Source organism: Loxodonta africana, chromosome X (genome assembly GCF_030014295.1).
Source record: "Loxodonta africana isolate mLoxAfr1 chromosome X, mLoxAfr1.hap2, whole genome shotgun sequence".
Taxonomy (NCBI): Eukaryota; Metazoa; Chordata; class Mammalia; order Proboscidea; family Elephantidae; genus Loxodonta; species Loxodonta africana.
In genome coordinates this window covers 172,131,324-172,151,384 of record NC_087369.1, presented here as the reverse complement: position 1 = coordinate 172,151,384, position 20,061 = coordinate 172,131,324, and the positions used below count along the sequence as shown (strand labels likewise).

At 43.2% G+C, this 20,061-nt stretch overlaps 1 protein-coding gene across 14 annotated transcripts in view; it reads right to left on the bottom strand.

Annotated features, from left to right (window-relative positions):
- The window catches only part of LOC111748342 (heat shock transcription factor, X-linked member 3-like), a 145,909-nt gene that overhangs the window by 53,417 nt on the left and 72,431 nt on the right, over window positions 1-20,061 (bottom strand). For 11 of the 14 annotated variants that reach the window (XR_010319676.1, XR_010319674.1, XR_010319681.1 and 8 more), the window contains one exon: window positions 1-20,061. This exon is cut by the window's left edge and continues 9,503 nt beyond it. The exons of the other annotated variants lie outside the window; for them this stretch is intronic. The gene's annotated coding sequence lies outside the window, so the exon portion shown is untranslated. 14 annotated transcript variants of the gene reach the window in all.

Here is a 20,061-nt window from a genome sequence, read left to right as displayed (position 1 = left end):
GGTATTTTCAATTGCATCATATGCATGTGAAAGCTGGACAATGAATAAGGAAGACCAAAGAAGAGTTGACGTCTTTGAATTGTGGTGTTGGCAAAGAATATTGAATATACCATGGACTGCCAGAAGAATGAACAAATCTGTCTTAGAAGTACAGCCAGAATGCCCCTTAGAAGCAAGGATGGTGAGACTGCATCTTACATACTTTGGACATGTTGTTAGGAGGGATCAGTCCCTGGAGAAGCACATCATGCTTGGCAGAGTACAGGGTCATCGGAAAAGAGGAAGACCCTCAACGAGGTGGATTGACACAGTGGCTGCAACAATGAGTTCAAGGATAACAATGATTGTAAGGATGGCACAGGACCGGGCAGTGTTTCGTTCTGTTGTGCATAGGGTTGCTATGAGTCGGAACTGACTCGATGGCACATAACAACAACAACAAACATACATATATACACCCATCCAAATGGTTGCCGAGTCAGACAGCTCTATCCCCACTGTCCCTGCCCTGGTCCACGCCCTCATTCCTTCTCACATGGGACACGTGCAACAGCTTGGAACTGGTATCCCAGATTCCAGTCTCTCTCCCCCATCCGATTTCCACATTGCTGCCAGAATAGTTGTCGGAAAGAAAAATATGGCCACATCACTGCCGTAGTCAAAAATCTCCAGTGTCTCCCTATTAGTCTGCAGGGAAAAAAAAAAAATTCTTAGCATGGCGTGTAAGCCTTCCAAAGCCTGTTTGTAGCCCTTCTTTCCTGCCTGACTTCCCACACCTTAGTCAACCTGGGCTGCCCACCTTTGTCGGGATGCCCTGGGACACTTTTGCCACTCAGCACTCTTCTCCTATTTTCCCTTCTGCTTGGAATGCCCTCCCCCTTCTTGTCTACCTGAAAAATTCCCATTCAGCCTTCCAAGTCTAGCTCCAATGTTCTGTAGCTATTTCTCACCTTCCAGGATAGAAGGGTTCCCATATGTTTGTGCTCCCGTTTTCTACCTACATACTTTCTTCTGTGGCAAAGAGGCATTAGGTAAACTGTGTATGTGGCCATGTTGGGAAAACCAGAATGCAAATGTGCCCTAAATGACTTCCCACTTGACAGGATTTAATCTTCAGTGTGGCACTGCCAGGTTTGTGAACAGTTTTGCTTCTGTAACACCCCCCTATGCTTTGGTCTCAATCCAGTTTTTAGATGCTCAGGATGGAAAGGTTTTATTATAGCTTTTTCTGAGAATCTGAAAACATGAGTTGCCACAGCATCCTGAGGAGAAAGATGTTGTTGTCAGAAAAAAATATAAACGGCTTGCTCATGGAATATAATGAGTCAGTAGCAGTTGAACAGGCATAATTGAATTTTGCAGAGCTAGAAAAATAAAGAATGGAAATAGAAACTGTAAATGCTTTGCCTCTCTGTAAATGATGCATTCTACTTCCCGTTTCCAGTTAGGGTCTGCACCAGGTCAAGCAGGTCAGAAGTAGAGAATGATGAAGCCTGCACAGGGTAGCAGAAGGGGTTGAGTCCAGAGGAATGAACACCAAACAACAGGACACACAAACTGGTAGGCAGAGCCAGATGGGAAGTCCCAAGACCATGCAAGTATCTACATTCATGCTTATGTTTGCACAAATGCACTCTGGAGGGATCCACAAAAAGGGGGTTGTAGCATTTCCCTTTGGAGGAAGGAACCAGATACATAGGATCAGCTGGGAGAGGGGGGCTTACATCTCACTGAATACGCGTTTGTTTAAGTTTTTATCATGTAGGCCTTAACCACCAACCAAACTAGTTGCAGTCCAGTTGATTCCAACTTACGGCAATCTAATGTGAGTTAGAGCAGGACTGTGCTCCATAGGATTTTCAGTGGCTAACCTTTTGGAAGTAGATATCCAGGCCTTTCTTCCAAGGCACCTCTGGGTGGACTCAAAACTGCCAACTTTTCAGTTAGCAGCCAAGTGCATTAACCATTTGCACCAGCCAGGGACTCCCATGTGGGTCTTACCTTACCAAAACAGAGCATATAAAAAGGATGCAAGTGAGCAACTGTAAATAGTAAAAATATTGAAGGAAAAGCAAAAATTCTCAAAGGCCCAGACAACCAGCAAGGCCGCCCTGACCTCAGCAAACAAGGCAAGAATGCTGCTCCGAGGAGAACGCTGCTCAAATCTCAGGAACCTGCATTTGATCCCTGCCCACTTTACTGGAAATGAACCTTGAGCGAGCCTGACCTGAAGGCCTACAAATGTAACTGAAAATATCTGGCTGGGCAGAGGGCGAGGCAGTGAGTGGACAGGGCTTTCAGGCAGAGGGACTGCATTAACAGTCAGCTTCCTTAGTGCACATGCAGCATATATTCTGCAAAAAATTTCCTAAAATTGGAACAGCAGATTTGGACATTTGAATAGCAATGGCAACTTGTGCCCTAAATGATAACTCAGTGCCATCTTAGTGACAGATATAAAAAAAAATAATGTACATATATATTGAGTCTGATTCACCTATCACCTTAAAAATGCAAAAAGCATAGACCTGTGTTCAGTATTGAGTGGAACTGTAAAAGTCATCAAATTCAATCCCGTCAGATATTTGACTCCCCTCTATGGCTTCCCTATAAATGCTCAATCAGCCACTACTTGAACACCTCCAGAGACAGGAAACTCACTGCCTACTGAACCAGCCCATCCCAGTGCTGGATAAACAAGGTCAGAGAAAGCTTTCCCTGGTGTTGAAGCAATCATCTGACTTGCAGGTGTTTCAATCCACTGGTCCTGACTCTGTTCTTGGAGGACATGGAGAGCCAGGCTGCTCACTGCCCTACACGACAACCCTTCAAATCTTTGCCTGCTTCCATAACATCCCCCAGACTCTGCTCTTGCCCAAACGATATCTCAAGTTCTTTCCACTATTCCCCATACAGCCAGGTTACAAAAGCCTTCCCTGTCCTGCCCACCTTCTGAACGGGCTCTGGTGTGTCTGGGTGCCTTGAATGGTAGGCATCTAAAAAGTAAACACATACGCAGGCATGGACCATGTCTCCTGTTTTCTAGGTACTAGACTTTGAAAGGTGGTCTGAGGTCATGTGAGTCCTTTGGAGCAGCACTGTTGGATGCTATTGGCCTGTCCCTCAGATTTGCCATCAACTGAAACCCTGAAGGTCTTTCCCCACCAGCTGCCATTAAAGCAGATCAGCCCCGTGTGGTTCATCGGTGTTGGGAAGCCCCAGTTGTGTTCCTGTTATACTGCATCCTCTTGGGTCTATGTCACTGTCTGAGGGCAGGTAACTCGGAGCCAATGCCCTCACTCAGCTGCCAGCTCCATGCCATCTGTGAACCTCACCACGGGCCATCAGTGGTCTTTCCATGTCACTCATGACAGAACTGAAAAGGACAAAGGAACGGACAGTGTACTAGTAAGGAAAACAGTAGCCATCAGGTCTACCCGTTAGGAACTGCCCCGTATGTTCAAAAAGAGCACCTTTTGTCTTGATGGATGATGAGTCTCTGAGTTTTGGAAAGAAATCTCTGAAAACACAAGGTCTTCATATTCATTTAAATCATGTTTACTTGTTTCTCTTCTCCAGGGGTAAAAAGCTTTGCAAACATCTGGTTCTTGTACACTTGCCTGAAGTAAATAAACTTTTTTTTTCTTTAGATGAAGCCTTTCCTTCACCCATAAATGTTTACTGAGTGTCTACCTACGTTATCAGGTACTGTGCTAGTAGCTGAGGATAAGCAGTGAATAAAGGCAAAATTCTCTGTCCTCGTGGCGCGTACACTCTGCTGGGGCTCAGAGTCCAGATGAATATTCCTGACGTACCAAGAATATGCTAATAAGCTAATGTTCCTCCTCATGACAGGGTCCAACCAACCCAGCCCCTCCCAAAAGAAGGCCCACTGCCTTCCTACTGCTTGGCGGGGTTCTGGGCCCCATTCATCTTCCAGGAGCCCCACCCAGAGTTCTGTGGATACTCAATTCAGTTCAGCGAGCATCTGGGAGGTGCCTGTTGTACAGTTGATGCTGTGCTTGAGTCTGTCAGAGACAACAGGGTACTAGTCAGATGGTCTCTGTCCTTTATAATAGAGCTTCCCATCCAACTGGGAAAGCCAGCCTGCACTTAAGTTTCCAAACCCACTCACAGAAATGTAGGATGGACGGATCTGACTTGAGAGGATATTATATCAGAAAGAGCTCACTGCGAGACTTTGGAGACCTTCCTTCTCTACTCTGGCATCCATTTCCCTTCTCCGTAAAATGAACGCGTAGGTTACACGGGCAGTGGTTCTCAATGGGGATGGGTCCTAGCCCCTTAGGCGGCATGAGAAAATGCATGGGGCGTGGTTTTGTTGGTCACTAGGACAGCTGAGGGTAGGAGCCAAGGATGCTACACATATTGCATTGCACAGGACAATCAATCAGTCCCCTACAATGGAGAATGGTCCCACTCAAGATGCCAACAGTGCCTCCAGTGGGTAACATTGGTAGATCATCTCTAAGGGCTCTGCTAGCTCTCTGACTTTGTGGCTTGGGGACTTTAGTTGACCACAGAGTGTGATGGGGCTGCTAAACTACTAAGACACCCTTGGGCTGCTTTATTAGTAGGGGGTCCCACCAACATCACAGTCACCTGTGCTGCTGGCTAAAATGCAGGGTTCCAGTCAAACCTACGGAAAAAGAATCTCTCCAGGTGAGGTCCAGGGTTCTGGAATCTAATGTCCATTAAAGCCTGAAGGTCTAGATCAAGGGAGAAGTGGTCTTGCTCTCCTTGGCACTGATGCATACCTAGCCAGTTTGCAACCTCACTACTCTTCTGATCCTGTGCATGGAATGCCCCAAAATTCTCCAAATTGTCCTGCAACCTACAACCTGTTGTCTGCTCGTCCTAAACTCCCCTGGCTAGAATTCTCTGACACTTCATTTTGCTGCTTTTTCTCCTACCTCTTTCACTTCTCAGTGTTCTTTCTTGGACTTTCTTTCCATCCTACTCCCTAACTCAGTGAATCTCAAGCTGTGTACTAGGCACTGGCCTAGACATAGCCCCTGTCATCAAGGACCTTACTCCTATTTTGAGTGGTTTATGACAAGCATACTTGAATCATACATGAAATGAGCATACAAAATAGCATAACAGTACAAAATAAAGCAATGAACAGACAATAAATGCTTAAATGTCATGGGAGGTCAAAGAAGGAGATATTACCATGCCATAGGACATCCAAATATACAGCTCTAACTTCTTAGTTCAAAGAGCCAAGACTGAGGGTGGTAAATGGAGGTGAGGCCTGGAGGGACTTGGAGGAAACTGTCCTCATACCACTCCCCAGGGCAACATAGTTATGGCTTCTACTTAAGGCCTCCTCTCTGAAACACTGCCATGCTCCCTTATGTTTTCCTTCCAGCCTGGCCCAAGGCCAGGATCTAAAGGAGAAGGCAGGATTGTGGCTAAAGTGGCACCATTGTGCTGGAGGCCACAGGGCCCAGGTGCTCCAGGTAAGGGAGCCAGGCACCCATGTGACCAGAGGCCAGAACCTTTCGTAATGGTGTGGCCAAGGACAGCACTGGAAACACACCACTATCCCCAAATAGGAAAACAATCTGCAAAAAAGAGGATGTACTGGAGGGAAACGCATCAATGACATCTCCTTTAAACACAAAAGTCAATACACCATGATGGAACATGGCGGGGGCTGCCATTGTCTCAGCAATTACACGACAGGCACTGCATTTAAGAATAACCCCACAAGGCTAGGATCAGTATTCCCCTTTTATAGAGGAGGGAATTAAGGCTAGCAAGTAGAAGAATCTCTTCAAAGGCAATTATGTCTGATTCCAAAGCCTATGCCTTTTTTGCTCTAAGAACCTGGGATCTAGAAATCATATTCTGCGCAGGGAAAGCCAATAGTGGAGGGAGAATCATCCAGGAAGGATCAGTGTAGCTGCCAACTAGGTCTTCCAGAAGGTGATAGAGGGCAAGGTTTGCCTGCCCAGGACAGGTCTAGCCCACAAGGGCCTCAATCAAAGGCTGCCATCATTTATTCCAAAGGATAGGCCACAGGCAGCAGGAAACTGAGGTTCATGCTTCAACAGTCATGACAGCTGAAGTCAGCAATTCAGAGGGGAGAAGAACAAACCTTGATGTGATCAGCACCACCTCTTACCCTCAGCCATCAGGCTGACATGAGGATGAACCAAGGCAAACCAGCTCTGGTTAGGCAGCAGGTGTGGGGGGACTGGGCCCAATTCTGGCCCTGTCCCCACTGTTCCTTAAGGCGAGGTATCATGGCCCAGCCTGGAAAAATATAAAGGGAGCTCTAGCAAGAAGAGAAATGACATTCTGCTGACATACCTTCGTCCACATTTTCAACATATAGATCGTCGACATTCACTCACCCACTTATAAACTTTTACTGAGGTGCTGTTATGTGTCAAACACCATGGCAACAACAGGGGAAGTGACCCAGTCCCTATCACAACCCATGTGATTGGATTCAAGTAATTTTTGGAACATTCAGTGCATTCGTAATAATTCTTTCAATATCTACCTTTGCCACCAGACTTGGAGGTCCATAGATGTCAAGAGTGACTGTGTCGGTCTGAATCACCTCAGTATCTGTAGTTCCTTCAGAGAGGACTTGGTAGATAGCCAACATCCACATCTGTACATGTCTATTGCATTAACAATTCAGTTATGGTGAAGGGCAGTTGGAAAGCCAAGTGCACCAAGGATTACAATAAAATATAAGGATAGTAATGAAGGAGATAAGCCAGGGGTGGAGGGTGACTAAGGGAGTCCAGAAGAAAGCATCTAAATCCCATTAGGATGGGGATGGTCAAGAAAGGTTTCCGGGAAGAAGGGGCTCTTCAAGCTGAATTCTAAAGAAAGAGTAGGAGTTAACAAATGAAGAAGACAGAAAATAGTCCCGGCAGATGGAAAAGCAATGCCAAAACACTGACTGAACTAGGCTAAATAATTAGTCATCACTTAGCAACCTCTCAGCTCAAACAATAGGATTTTACCCAGAGTGATGGAGGCAGCAGTGCGCTGTACCCTGGGTGTGTGAGTGTGCCAGCAGAGTTGGGTATTTTCTGGTGTGATAGAGAATGTGGGTGGAATCACGAGAACCTTCTGGGAGAGCGCAAGGAACAACTCCAACCCTCTGCAACTGTGACACTCTCCTACTCAGTGGGCTTCCTAATCACTTCTTCAAGATGGCCTGGGCCCCTGGATTATCTGTTGACAAGTCGGGTTCCGCTCCACATGGGTGAGGTAGTTTTGGTTTTGATATCTGGCCACCTTGTCTAACAGAGTGCCCCAACCTGTTATTCTTTACCACAGCACCCTGTTTATTTTCTTCATAGCACGTTTTACAACCAGTAGTTGTTTTATTTGTTAAATCTGTTATTGTCTGTCTCCTCCATCAGCATATAAGCTTCTCGAGGACAAGGGATCTGTCTGTCTGTGATATATTAAGTTGTCTGCCAAGTCATTGCTACTCCTTTCATTGAGAGGTGGAATCTAATTGCCCTTCTCTTGAATCTGGGATGGCCCTTGGTGACTTGCTTGACCAATAGCATGTGGTGGAAGTGACATTCCGGGACCTCAGAGACTAGGTTATAAAAATTCTTATAGTTGCTACCAGATCTTCTTGAAATGATTTCTGGAATCCCAGAGCTACCAAGTAAGAAGTCCATCCACCCTGAGCCCACCACGCTGTGAGGCCATGTGTCAACACACAGTGGCCAGTCCCAGCTAAGCCCAGTCTTCCAGCCATCCCCGTCAAGGCATCAGACATGTGAGGGAAGCTGGGGTGGGTCCTCTACACCAGCCCATCCACCAGCCAAATATCCCTGAGTGATTGCTTTCGAGGCCACATGGGCAGAAGAATCACCCAGCTGAACCCTGCCTGAATTCCTGAATTGTAGGATATGGATATAGTAAAATATTTGTCGTGTTGAGCCACTAAATTTGGGGGATCATTTGTGGCACAGCAATAAATAAGTGGAACACTGCCTTAATCACCATTACATCCATGGTGTTGGTACCATGTCTGACATATTTGTTGACTAAAAGAATGAGTGCTATCTATCAGAGAAAGATAAAGATGACTTACAAGTGGCGGTTGTCATACATTAAGAGAGAACTTCAGACAAATGACTGGACTCTTTTAATAATCCAGTACCTACTCTGGGAAGCTAAGCAGGGTGGGCACTTAACTTCCATTCTTCTTGAAGGTCAGAAAGGAACAATTGAGTCTTTATTCCTATTCCCTACCATAATATCCAGCCGTCCAATGGCTGTTTGTTTTCTCCAAGATCTGTTTTTTTTCCAGCTCTCATGATATGTCTAAGCTATCCAGTGCTGCTATAACAGAAATACTTCAAGTGAGTGGCTTTAACAAACAGAATTGTATTTTCTCACAGTTTAGGAGGCTAGAAGTCTGAAATCAGGGTGCCGGCTCTAGGGCAAGGCTTTCTCTCTCTGTTGGCTCTGGGGGAAGGTCCTTGTCTCTTCCTCGGAAATGTTCATGTGGCTTGGTATCTGTCTTCCCTCCTTCTCTGCTTGCTTAACCTGCTCCTTTTATATCTCAAAAGAGATTGACTCAAAACACACCCTATGCTAATAATGCCTCATTAACATAACAAGAAAACCCATTCCCACATGGGATTATAACCACAGGTATAGGGTTTAGGATTTACAACACATATTTTGGGTGGACACGATTCAATCCATAACATGATATGGACCCAGTCCAGCTGCAATTAATACCCTCCTTTTCCTCTTCACTATAAGGCCTTTGCACTTTCCTGGAAGTGACTGACTCAAAAAGGTCCAGCTGCAGTCTTCGAGCAAGAATTACCAAAATGAACGGGCTTCCTAGTTTGGCTTCAGAACCAGACCCACCTGGCGAAGTACACACCCAGAGTACGCCCTCTAATGCAGAGGCGTGGACTTTGATACTGTGTGTAACTAGCTTGTACTTACCTCACCTTTAATTGCCTGAAACCTAGACCTAAATTCATTCAGCTTTCCTATTGTTTTCCGCTTCCTGGTAAGCAAGTAGCAGTTGAAGGGTAGAGCTGGGGGGAAAATTGGTGGGGCTGGAAATCTGAATCCTGGCCTGACTCCTAGGAATTTTCTTTTCCTCTCTATTCACCTCTTTCTGGCTCTGATGTTATCAGTGATTTCCCTAGACAGAGAAAACCCAGGCTTCCTCAAAGAGTTCAACTACCTGCCTCAGCAAACTCCAAAAGGGGAGACCAGCTGCTTCACAGAAACTCCCCTCCTGTGTTTGTGTCCAAGAAAGCTCTGACAAAGGAAAGCTACCGGCAGGCCTCCGGCGTTTGTGCCTCCATCTAGTTGGCTCAGAAGGAGGATACGTGGTGATTCTGGGAACTCCGTCCAAAATCCAGAATGGACAGGACGATCCCGTAGCCAATGAAGAGACAGCAAAGAAAGAGAAAATCAGGCCACTTCTGATATATCCAAAGGCACAAGCCGAGCAGCACCAACAGAATGAATGAAAAGCTGGGCAGTGAACAAGCCAAAAAGCAGAGTTGCTTTACTTTTCTCATCAAGTCCAGGGCTCCAGTTGCTCAGACGTAATTTTAAAATAGCACAAAGGTTAAAAGACCAAAGCTGATATTTTTCTACTTTCCACTGCTCATCTGGATTCCTCTGGCTCCTCCTCAAAACACGTGTCTTTGAGGTTCGGCTAAGTTTTTGAGAATTTTGAGAAGCAACACCAATGGTCTTCTTATTCATGTACTCGAAGATAATGCTGTATAGTTTCACAGAAACGATAAGGTAGCAAGACCCTGAACTTGGAGTCAAGAAAGCTGGCCTCTAGTCCTGGTTGTCCTATTGGCTGGCCATGTTATCCTAGCCCAGCCCCTTCCCCTCTCTGGACTCAAGTTTCTTATCTGCAAAATGAAGAGTATGGACAGCATCTATGGCTATAAACACAAAATACAGTCAACTCTTCATTATCCAATATTGGATTCTCATGAGTGTGGCTTCTCTGTGGGCCACTTTGCCTGCAAACTTATGGAAAGCACCACTTGTGCTTAGAACCTTCCCTTCTTAATTAAGGCTTTGCTGCTGGTTCAATGTGTTCTTCTTTCTTTGTATTCAGAAATGTCCTTTGAAATTCACACATGTTACAAAGAAAGTCTTGGAGGGCAATGCCTATGTCATTTAAGGGAGCTAACGGATGTAAGCACAAAAGCACAATCACCAAGTACCAGTGACTGTGTATTAGTGCCCACTGCATGCCAAGCACTTTACACGAATCATTCTAATACTTACAACAGCAATAAAGAGAACAGTTACGGTTGTTGATGAGAACCAGACGCTGTACTGGACACTCTGAAATCCATGGTCTCTGACACCAAGCACTGCACAGCACTTACTGCCTGCCAGGCCCTGTCCAAAGTGTTCCCTGTCTGTTAATTTCCTTAATACTCACACTGACCCTAGGAGGGAGGAAAACCGATGAGAAAACTGAGGCACAAAAAGGTTAAGCAACTTAGCCAACGTCACACAAGTTCATAAATAACAGGGCTGGGAATTGAATCCAGGAAGTCTGATCCATACAACCCTGCAAGGAAGACAATGTCCTATACCACTTGGGATGCCTTCAATTGTGGCCTGGCAGGCATATTAGCTACCAAATTAACCTGAAAACCCCATTGGCTAAAAAGGTGGAAACAACGTGTCATCAACAGATGAATGGATAAACAAACAGGGGTCCATCCCAACAATAAAAAGAATATTGCTCAGCCATAAAGAGAAATGCAGCGATGATAGATGCTATGACGCGGATTAACCTCAAAAACATTAAAAAAAAGAAAAACATTAGGTCGAGTGAAATAATTCAGATACAAAAGGACCAATATTGTATGATCCCACTTATATGAGCTATCTAGACTAAGCAAATGCATTGAGACAAAAGCGCTATTAGTGGCTACCAGGGGCTGCTGGAATGGGGGAAGGGGCAGTTAGTGCTTAAGGGACACTGAGCTTTTTCATTGGAGGGACGAAACAAATTGGAAACGGATAGTGGGTAACGGTAGTAGAACAATACGGTAAACATAATGACACTGAATCAGACATGTAAAAATGTTGAAATGGCAAATGTTTTGTTATATATATGTCTTACCAGCACCACTACCACAATAACAACAACAAAAAAAAATTGGCTAAACACAACGAAGGTTTATTTCTCACTCGAGCTACGCGTTCACTGCCTCAAATGACCAATGTCAAGGCTTATATACACCACATAGGAGCTAAAGAGCACACCACCCCAAAAAAGAGGCAAGGAACTAAGCAGATGATGTCAGACACGAGCTTTAAAAACAAAGAGAAAGAGAAAAGCCACCTCTCAAAATACTCCTCCAATGTGGCCAGAAAGCTTGAGGAGCGTATGGAAGACTTCCAGCTCTAAAACAAAAGTGCAGTGTAGGATTCTGGACCTTCTGGGTGTTCCGGGTTCGGAACAAATGGCTCTGCTCTAGATAAAAAACAAAAAAAAAAAACCAAAAAAAACAAAACCCGTTGCCATCGAGTTGATTCTGACTCATAGTGACCCTGTAGGTCAGAGTAGAATTGCCCCATAGAGTTTCCAAGGAGCACCTGGCAGATTTGAACTGCCGACCCTTTGGTTAGCATCCGTGGCACTTAACCACTACACTACCAGGGGTTCTCTGCTCTAGACAGGATACTATTTCTCACCTGGGCATTGAGAAATCAGAGCTGTGGCAGGAAAGCACAGCCAACTGTTCTTAATTAGTGGGGCTGTGACACTCATTGTGCCAAAACCCACGCACAATATGAGGAAACAAAACATGCTCTCTCTTCTCAACACAAAAGTCGGGAAGTTCCATGGAAGGGTGGTCCGAGAGTCAACTAAAAGACCAAATGCCAACACTTACCACATCCACAGGGCAGAAATGCTACATTTCTCCCCTATGAATTGGCTCAAGGGCTTAAGCACAACTGATACCACTACAAAATGTAAAATTAGATACGCTGTGGAAAATCCACAAGTCCTGGGTGGCACGAAGAGTTAAGGACTTGACTATTAACTGAAAGGTTGGCAGTTTGAACCCGTTCAGAGATGCCTCAGAAGAAAGGCCTGGCAATCTGTTTCTGAAAAAGATCAAGCCTTGAAAACCCTAGGGAGTGCAGTTCCACTCTGAAACACATGGGGTCACCGTGAGTCAGAATCAACCCAATGGCAATGGAGTTGGTTTTTTTTTTTTTTTGGTATGGTGGATGCTCTAACAATTCATCTGATGAATAGCTGGTTGCTGTGTGAATGAAATGCGCCTTCAAGATCACCAAAAAGTCTGCTGATGCATACCTTTATACACTATTTTTACCCCAAAGCCTAGAGTTTCAAAATAAAAATGACACCTCCAATCCTATATTCAAGTAGGTAGGAGGTAGGGGTGGAAAAGTAAGTGTGGGAGGGAGGGAAGCAAGTTGACAGCAGCCAACAATGATTTGTGTAAGTAGGTTTGTCTGGCCTTCCCAAAAGGAGCCCTGGTGACGCAGTGCTTAAGGCACTTGACTGCTAACCAAAAAGTCAGGGTTCAAAACCACCAGCAGCTCTGTGGGAGAAAGACGTGGCAGCCTGCTTCTGTAGAGATTTACGGCCTTGGAAACCCTATGGGATCGCTTTGAGTTGGAATCAACTTGATGGCAGTGGGTTTGGGTTGATTTGGGGGGCTTCCTGAAGACCTTGATTTCAACCCAGCTGCCAATTTAGTGAAGCAGTAGCAACTCAAGTTCAATCGCCAGGAAGACAAGGACAAATCCTACTAATAAAGAAAGAAACACGCACTTATGCTCCAAAGAGGAACATGGACACAGTGAATATTAAGAAAACACAAAGGAGAAAATTATTTTTAAAAAGGTACATGACAGTTAATAGAGGAATTTAGCGAAGTTGTAGGGTACGAGGTCAAAAACAAAAATCAGTTGGGTTTCTAATAACCACCAAGGAAAAATCCAAAAGGGAAATTAGGGAAACAATTCCATTTACAAAAGCATCTAAGAGAATAAAATGCCTAGGAATAAATCTAACCAGGGATGTGAAGGACTTCCACAATGAAAACTATAAAACACTGCTGAAAGAGATTAAAGACATAAATAAATGGAAAGATGTTCCATGTTCATGGATTGGAAGACTTAATATTGTTAAGATGTCAATACCACCCAAAGCAATCTAAAGATTCAACACAATCCCCATCAAAACTCCAACAGCTTTCTTTAGAGTTATGGAAAAACCAATCCTCAACTTTATATGGGATGGAAAAGGGCCCCAAACAGCTAAAGCAATGTTGAAAGAGAAGAACAAAGTAAGAGGACTCACACTTCCTGATTTTAAAACATGCTATACAATTTTTTTTTTTTTTATATACAGCTACAGTAATCAAAACAGCCTGGTACTGGTATACAATAGACACACAGACCAACGATAAAGAATTGAGAGTCCAGAAATAAACTCACACATCTATGGTCAATTCATTTTTTTTATAAGACAGCAAAAAGTCTATTCTATTACACTCATAGCAACCCTATAGGACAGAGTAGAACTGCCCCATAGGGTTTCCATAGAGCAGTTGGTAGATTCAAACTGCCCACCTTTTGGTTAGCAGCCAACCTCTTAACCACTAGGCCATCAAGGTCGCTATGAGTGGTAATCAACCCGATGGCAATAGGTTTAAGTCCATTCAATGGGGAAAGAACAGTCTCTTCAATAAGCGGTGTTGGGAAAAGTGGATTGGCACATGCAGGGAAATGAAACATGACCCACACTTCAGACGGTACACAAAAAACAAATTCAGAATGGATTAAGGACCTAAACGTGCAAACTAAAACCATAAAATTCTTCGAAGAAAAAGCAGGGGCAATGCTGTCTGGCCTAGCTTTTAAGAATGGATTATCTACTGTAATAACAAAAGCACAAACAGCAGAAGACAAAATAAACAAATGAGACCTCATAAAAATTAAAAACTTACGTTCATCAAAAGACTTTACCAAGGAGGCGGAGCCAAGACAGCAGAACAGACGCTTCCAGCGGGCCCTCTTTACAACAAAGACCCGAAAAAACAAGTGAAATGAGTATATTTGTGACAAGCTGGGAGCCCTGAGCATCAAAGGGAAGCTTAGACAATGAACTGAGGGGCAGGGGGAGGAAGACACCCTTCAGAAGTGGACAGGAGTTACCGGACCTGAAACGCGGGGAGCCCTCAGGCACCATTCCTGGAGCAACGGCGGTGGCGGGGGCAGGCTGGTACTAGCGTTTGGCCAGTTTCCTCAGGGAGAAGCAGCCAGCCACACAGCCCACTCACACCCCCGAGACCTGAGGAGAAGGGCGCTCTCGGCAAAAGCTAAGTACTTGCTTATCTTCTACCCCGCCCCGCCACCGGCACCGGCTTCAGCTACTGAATTCCCTGGGCCTGATAGGCACTGTTGAGCACCTAGAGCCATCCTCCCAGCCTTGGTGAAGGAAAAAATTTGCATTTGGGGGAAAAGACAATTTGCTAGCTCCACTAACCGAGGGAGCTCAGGACAGAAGCAGCTCCTCTCCAGGCATAAACCGTCCATGGACTTTGAGCACCTTTCCTTTCTGCACGGACCTTTGTGGGCCTTTTTTGGGAGAATAGGCCCTTGTTGGCAGACTCCAACCATTTCAGCGGTGCAATGGAGAGGTGGGTGTTTGATGTTTGACATTGCCTTGCCTATAAAACAAGGTCCTCGCCTACCCACATCAGAGACCTAAGGACTGGTAGCTCCACTCAGGTCACCCAGCCACCCAAGACAGGGGCCCAAAGATAACTGGTACCTCCCAGTCCTTACAACCAAAAACTTTGGGTGCCCATGGTCCGTCTCCAGAACCCACGCACCTGCACGCTCTAGGGAAGAGGGACATGTTTTCCTCAGATACACTCGGGAGTCAGTTCTCAGCCCCCTGCCTTGTTCAGAGCATGACCCCCTGCTGCAATCAGATATCAGTACATACGCTAATCACCCCTGCCCCTCTAAGACTGTAGGACAGAGCCTGTACCACACACTTGATGATCCCCTACGTGGGAACTTGAGCTGAATTCATACAAGATAAATGAACGGACTCCTAGACTGATATACCTGATAACAGCTCTAGCCATCTGGGGACAGGACATCAGAGCTCCAAAGGTGAACATAATCAAGCTAGCTCACTCAAGCAACCCATAGGGGTATACCAAAACAAAACAAAGCAAGAAGCTACGACACAGTAAGCAAGCACAAACTAATACAATAACTTATTGAGGGCTTGGAGACAAGAGTCAATATCAAGTTGCATAAAGAAACAGGCCATGATCACCTCAACAGGCTCTCAAAACAAAGAATCAAGGGATCTTCTAGATAAAAGTGCATTCCTGGAATTACCAGAGGCAGAATACAAAAGTTTAATATACAGGACCCTTCAAGACATCAGGAAGGAAATGAGACAATATGCAGAATAAGCCAAGGAACACACAGATAAAGCAGCTGAAGAAATCAGAAAGATTATTCAGGAACATAATGAAAAGTTTAATAAGCTGGAAAAATCCATAGACAGGCAGCAATCACAAATTCAGAAGTTTAACAATAAAATTACAAAATTAGATAACTCAATAGCAAGTCAGAGGAGCAGAATTGAGCAAGCAGAAGCTAGAATTTCTGAACTCGAAGATAAATCACTTGGTACTAATATATTTGAAGAAAAATCAGAAAAAAGAAAAAAATGAAGAAACCTTAAGAATCATGTGGGACTCTATCAAGAGAAATAACCTATGAGTGATTGGAGTACCAGAACAGGGAGGGATGACAGAAAATACAGAGAAAATTGTTGAGGATTTGTTGGCAGAAAACTTCCCTGATATTGTGAAAGATGAGAAGATATCTATCCAAGATGCTCATCGAACTCCACATAAGGTAGATCTTAAAAGAAAGTCCCAAGACATATTATAATCAAGCTTGCCAAAACCAAAGATACTGGACAGTGGGTAGGAGAGAGATGCTGATGAAGAGTGAGCTACTTGCATCAGGTGGACACCTGAGACTGTGTTGGCATCTCCTGTCTGGAGGGGGGATGGGAGGGTAGAGAGGGTTGGAAGCTGGCAAAATTGTCACGAAAGGAGAGATTGGAAGGGCTGACTGATTAGGGGGAGAGCAAGTGGGAGTATGGAGTAAGGTGTATATAAACTTATATGTGACAGACTGACTTGATTTGTAAACGTTCACTTGAAGCTCAATAAAAATAAAAAAAATAGCAATGGCCACATTACATATTAACATGAATATGAATAATACATTTTATAATATATTTATATTTTCTGGGTTGGTATAACAAAAGATTAGTGTGAAGAGGATCATTGCTGTACGTTTTTGTGTATCTATTAGATGTCTAGCATGACCGAGTAGCTAGATTTTCATACCTGCTTCATGTCTTAAGATGGTACAATATGCTTTTTGATTGGAGTATATGGAAAAATAAATAAACTGGCCTAACGTGTATGAATTCGGAAAAAAAAAAACAAAGATAAAGAAATAATTAAAAGAGCAGTGAGGGATAAAAGAAACATCACCTACAAAGGAGAGCCACTAAGAATAAGCTCAGACTACTCGGAAGAAACCATGCAGGCAAGAAGGCAATGGGATGACATATTTAAAAAATTGAGGGAAAAAAATTACCTGCCAAGAATCATATATCCATCAAAACTGTCTCTTAAATATGAAGGTGAAATTAAGACATTTCCAGATAAACACGAGTTGAGGGAATTCGTAAAAACCAAACCAAAACTACAAGAAATACTAAAGGGAGTTCTTTGGTTAGAAAATCAATAATATCAGGTATTAACCCAAGACTAGAACACTGGGCAGAGCAACCAGAAGTCAACCGAGACAGGGAAATGCAAAAAAACAAAGCAAGATTAAAAAAAAAAAAAGCCCAACACAGGGTAACGTCGATGTTATTATATAAAAGAAGACAACATTAAATAATAAAACGGGACTAAGAAATGTAATCACACACCTTCCATACTGAGAGGAAGATACGGCAATACAAAGAAATAAAAGTTAGGTTTAAATTCAGAAAAATACAGGTAAATAATAAGGTAACCACAAAGGAGACAAACTATCCTACTTATCAAAATTAAATACAAGGGAAAAATACAGACTCAGCAGAAACAAAATCAACAACAACAAATAGGACGAAAGGACAATATATAAAGAAAATCTACTCAGCACATAAAATCAAGTGGGAAAAAGAAACTGTCAACACACAAAAAAAGATATCAAAATGATAGCATTAAATTCACACCTATCCATAATTACCCTGAATGTAAATGGACTAAATGCACCAATAAAGAGACAGAGAGTGGCAGAATGGATTAAAAAACAAGATCCATCTATATGCTGCCTACAAGAGACACACCTTAGACTTAGAAACACAAACTAAAACTCAAAGGTTGGAAAAAAATATATGAAGCAAACAACAATCAAAAAAGAACATGAGTTCTTTTTTAATTTCTGACAAAATAGACTTTAAAGTTAAATCCATCAGAAAGGATAAGGAAGGACACTATATAATGATTAAAGGGACAATACACCAAGAAGATATAAACATATTAAATATTTACGCACCCAATGACAGGGCTGCAAGATACATAAAACAAACTCTATCAGCACTGAAAAATGAAATAGACAGCTCCACAATAATAGTAGGAGGCTTCAACAAACCACTTTCGGTAAAGGACAGGACATCCAGAAAGAAGCTCTATAAAGACACGGAAGATCTAAATGCCGCAATCAACCAACCTAACCTTGTAGACATATACAGAACACTCCACCCAAGACCAACCAAGTGTACTTTCTTTTCTAGTGCACGTGGAACATTCTCTAGAATAGACAACATATTAGGTCATAAAGCAAGCCGTAGCAGAATCCAAAACATTGAAATATTACAAAGCATCTTCTCTGACCATAAGGCCATAAAAGTGGAAACCAATAACAGGAAAAGAAATCAAACACTTGGAAACTGAACAATACCCTGCTCAAAAAAGACTGGATTATAGAAGACATTAAGGAGGGAATAAAGAAATTCAGAGACTCCAATGAGAATGAAAACACTTCCTATCAGAACATTTGGGACACAGCAAAAGCGGCGCTCATACGCCAATTCAAATCACTAAATGCACACATCCAAAAAGAAGAAAGGGCCAAAATCAAAGAATTATCCCTACAACTTGAACAAATAGAAAGAGAGCAACAAAAGAAACCCACAGGCACCAGAAGAAAACAAATAATAAAAATTAGAGCTGAACTAAATGAAATAGAAAACAGAAAAACAACTGAAAGAATTAACAAGACCAAAGCTGGTTTTTTGAAAAACTCAACAAATTGGTAAACCACTGGCCACACTGACAAAAGAAAAACAGGAGAGGAAGCAAATAACCCGAATAAGAAATCAGATGGGCGATATTACAACAGACCCAACTGAAATTAAAAGAATCATATCAGATTACTATGAAAAACTATGCTCAAACAAATTTGAAAACCTAGAAGAAATAGATGAATTCCTAGACACACACCACCTACCTAAACTAACACAAACAGAGGTAGAACAACTAAATAGACCCACAACAAAAGAAGAGATTGAAAATGTAATCAAAAAAACTCCCAATAAAAAAAAGCCCTGGCCCAGAAGGCTTCACTGCAGAGTTCTACCAAACTTTCAGAGAAGAGTATTCCTTATTCATTGTTGAGTTTTCACATGCAAATGAGGCAACTGAAAACACCATGGCTCCAGTCAGGCTCACCTTAGTCCTTGAGGTGACATCTTTGTTTTCAACACTTTAAAGAGGCCTTTTGCAGCAGATTTCTCCAATGCAATGTGTCCTTTGATTTCTTGACTGCTGCTTCCATGGGTGCTGATTGTGGATCCAAGTAAAATGAAATCCTAGACAACTTCAATCTTTTCTCCATTTATCATGATGTTGTTTATTGGTCCAGTTGTGAGGATTCGTGTTTTCTTTATGTTCAGGTGTAATCCATACTGAAGGCTGTGGTCTTTGATCTTCATCAGTAAGTGCTTCAAGTCCTCAGACCGAGGGGATACTGAGTGGTTTAAAGTCAGGAAAGGTGTGTGGCGGGGTTGTATCCTTTCACCGTACCTATTCAATCTGTATATGCTGAGCAAATAATCCAAGAAGCTGGACTATATGAAGAATGGGGCATCAGCATTGGAGGAAGACTCATTAACAACTTGCCTTATGCAGATGACACAACATTTTACCCATACCTACCCATTGCTGTTGAGTCGATTCCGACTCATAGCGACCCTATAGGACAGAGTAGAACTGCCCCATATGGTTTCCAAGGAGCGCCTGGTGGATTCGAACTTCCTACCTTTTGGTTAGCAGCCGTAGCTCTGAACCACTACACCACCAGGGTTTCCATTTTGCCCATAGAGTCCTTTAATATAGTAACTTGAGGCTTGAATTTTTTCTTCAGTTCTTTCAGCTTGAGAAATACCAAAAACGGTTTTCCCTTTTGGTATTCTAACTCCAGGTCTTTGCAAAGAATGTGCAAAGAACTATCTATATGGGATCACACTATCAACAGTAACTTGAAAGATTAGGCAAGAACCTTAGGGGACAGTGAATTTATGTTAATGGGGAAGGAACAACTCAGAAAAGGAGGGTGAGAATGCTTGCACAACTCAAAGAATGTAATCAGTGTCACTAAATGGTACGTGTAGAAACTGTTGAATTGGTGTATGTTCTGCTGCGTATATTCTCAACAACAACAAAGTAAATCAAATTAAAAAAAAAAAGATAAATGACAGTGTTTCTTTAATGAGCACAATGTGCTGTGAGGAAGGTGGAAGGTATTTGGAAAATGATCAGCTTTTGGGGAAATGGTGGTAATCCTTTTGCTGGCTTCTCCTCAGCCACGTATCAATGATGTACGGCAGCTCCAAATTCCTCCCAATGACAATTCACCCTGGAGACTCTATTTCCCAGTGGACTA